This window comes from Danio rerio, chromosome 1 (genome assembly GCF_049306965.1).
Source record: "Danio rerio strain Tuebingen ecotype United States chromosome 1, GRCz12tu, whole genome shotgun sequence".
NCBI classification, from domain to species: Eukaryota; Metazoa; Chordata; class Actinopteri; order Cypriniformes; family Danionidae; genus Danio; species Danio rerio.
The window spans coordinates 3,177,501-3,180,000 of record NC_133176.1 but is presented as its reverse complement, the minus strand read 5'-3'; the positions used below and the strand labels follow the sequence as shown (position 1 = coordinate 3,180,000).

At 35.3% G+C, this 2,500-nt stretch overlaps 1 protein-coding gene across 9 annotated transcripts in view; it reads right to left on the bottom strand.

Annotated features, from left to right (window-relative positions):
* Window positions 1-2,500, bottom strand: part of farp1 (FERM, RhoGEF (ARHGEF) and pleckstrin domain protein 1 (chondrocyte-derived)) — a 145,176-nt gene that overhangs the window by 6,459 nt on the left and 136,217 nt on the right. The window contains exon 24 of one of the 9 annotated variants that reach the window (XR_012405376.1): window positions 1,003-2,500. This exon is cut by the window's right edge and continues 1,281 nt beyond it. The exons of the other annotated variants lie outside the window; for them this stretch is intronic. The gene's annotated coding sequence lies outside the window, so the exon portion shown is untranslated. The remainder of the gene's footprint in view (window positions 1-1,002) is intronic. 9 annotated transcript variants of the gene reach the window in all.

The following is a 2,500-nucleotide window of genomic DNA, read 5'->3' as shown; positions in this document are numbered from 1 at the left end:
CTCATTACTGGAGAGATTATTAATAAAGGGACTAAGCAGAAAAGAAAATGAATGAATGTTGGGGGAAAAAAGCAGCCATTGACATCCATAAGAGCAACAAAAAATGGTGTCAGCCAGTGGCTATTTTCTGCAACATTCTTCAAAATATCTTCCTTTGTGTTCAGCAGATGAAAAAATAAACTCAAGCTCAAATTTAAAGACAAGTAAATGATACAATTTTAATATTTGGATGAACTGTCCCTTTAAAATTAATTCCAGTCTCCATATTTTAGGACTCACACGTGTTTTCTGTTTATTTCCGGTTGTGAATTGCATTATGGGATGTTGATCTCTGCTCTGTCCACTTTGGATGGAGAAAATTCAACTCTACAGTTTAACAAAGTGACTTTTATTGACATTTCAGTAGCTGAATGCGATAATATGATGTATAATAAATAATAAATAGAGAAATAAGTCTGTAAGATAACAGAAAACGCAATGATAGTTCATTACAAGGTTTCTATAGCGTAATATACAACACCAACCCAGACAATAAAGCACTGTACACTACTAGTATTGTTAATTTCAGTCACTTTTTCCAACTTATCAAGGTTATAAGATGCTGGAAGAAAGATCAAGATCCTATAATGCAGTTCAAAAGCCTCAATAAACAAGGAAAAATAAAAACATAAATCACGAAATACAGAAAACTGCTCATTTACATGTGTTACAGTGTAGAACAGGGGTGGACAACCCTGTTCCTGGAGAGCCGCCTTCCTGCAGATTTCAGTTGCATCCCATATCAAACACACCTGAACCAATTAATTAGGACCTGAACAGCATGTGATCATTACAGGCAGGTGTGTTTGATATGGGTAGCAACTGAAATCTGCGGGAAGGTCGATCTCCGGGAACAGGGTTGGCCACCCCTGGTGTAGTGCTGCAGATATCTGCTAAATGAATGGTACTGTAAGTGAAATGCATTGTTATTATTACTACAGTAATGCGGAGTCCATGTTTTACCTCTCTGCTGGTGCTGGTTTGACTAAAGGAGAGGCTTTGGACTCGATACCAACACACCAGAGACAGAGAGACGGGCCCCGGGGCCTTGAGCCGAGCCTCTGACTGACTGACTGAACTCCAGTCGTCTGATACACACACACACACACACACACACACACACATACACACACACACACACACACACACACACACACACACACACACACAGAGAAGCACACAAGAAGAAGAAGAGAAACACACACTGAGACACACAGAGACACACACAGGAACAGATACGAAGAGGAAACTCCAGCAGATGACAGATGAGGAGCTGAAAACACCAAACACACACTGATCAGCCACATGTCTTTCAGTCACTGGAGGACAAATATATCATATTAATGTGCAAAGGTTTACTTCATTATATTCAGATTTCATAGTCCATGAGCGTTAGCTTGTTTGCTAGTTTTTAATCTTGTGAAAAAGTTAGTACACCCTATAATTGAATTTCATCTCTTTGTTTCCCAGTTTATTTATAAAAAAATCAGCTTATTATTTCTTACATGTCTGAACATATTATGATTTAATATGCTATTTAACATGTTGCTAGCATGGTTCTAATATTTAACACATTGCTAGCAAAGCTGAACATGTTGCTTGTACATTTCTAAGATGTTTTGTCACATGACTGACAAGGAAAATAAATCAAATAAATCTGCCAAAATCCACTCCATCATATTCAGGTTACATATAGAGCCCTTGAATGATAGTTTGTGCCTCAATGCTAACACATTTACATTAATCGTGTGAAAAAGTTAGCTCATCTTTTTTTCAGAATATTTATAAAAACATGCTTATTTATTATTTTTAACATTTCTGAACATGAAATTTATTTGTATTAACTTGTTTTTAGCATGTTTCTAACATTTTAACGCATAGCTAGGATAACTGAAAATGTTGATTGATTGTACATTTCTAACATGTTTTAGCACATGGCTAACATGTTTTGACGTCAAAATGCTAAGTATGTAGTTAGCATATTTTAACAATGTTAAAGTGAATAAGCAGGTTTCTAGCTCTGGTTGGCACACATAGCTAGCATGATTTTTTTTGAGCATGAATTTGTACCATATTGCTAACCTTTTAAAATGTTACTAACATTAATATGTTGTGAAATTTGATTGAACATATTTAAACATGTTGATATGTCTCAGAATGTTGTGATGCTTCTAGTAGGTTTTAACATGAGGCTAATTGCTAACAATTTATTTAGCAAAATGTTAGCAGGAATTTCCATGTTGTAGCCAAGTAACATCTAAAGCATGAATTACCATGTTAGCATGAATATAAAACATGAATCACCATGTTGTTAGCATGTTTTTAACATGCTGCATACATTTTTTAAATGTAACTAACAAATCAACATGCCGGCAATTTGACAGACGTTTTTAGCTAGTTTTAGGACAAGGCTAACAAATTAGCATTTTGCTAGCATGTTTTTATTAACGAAATGTTAGAA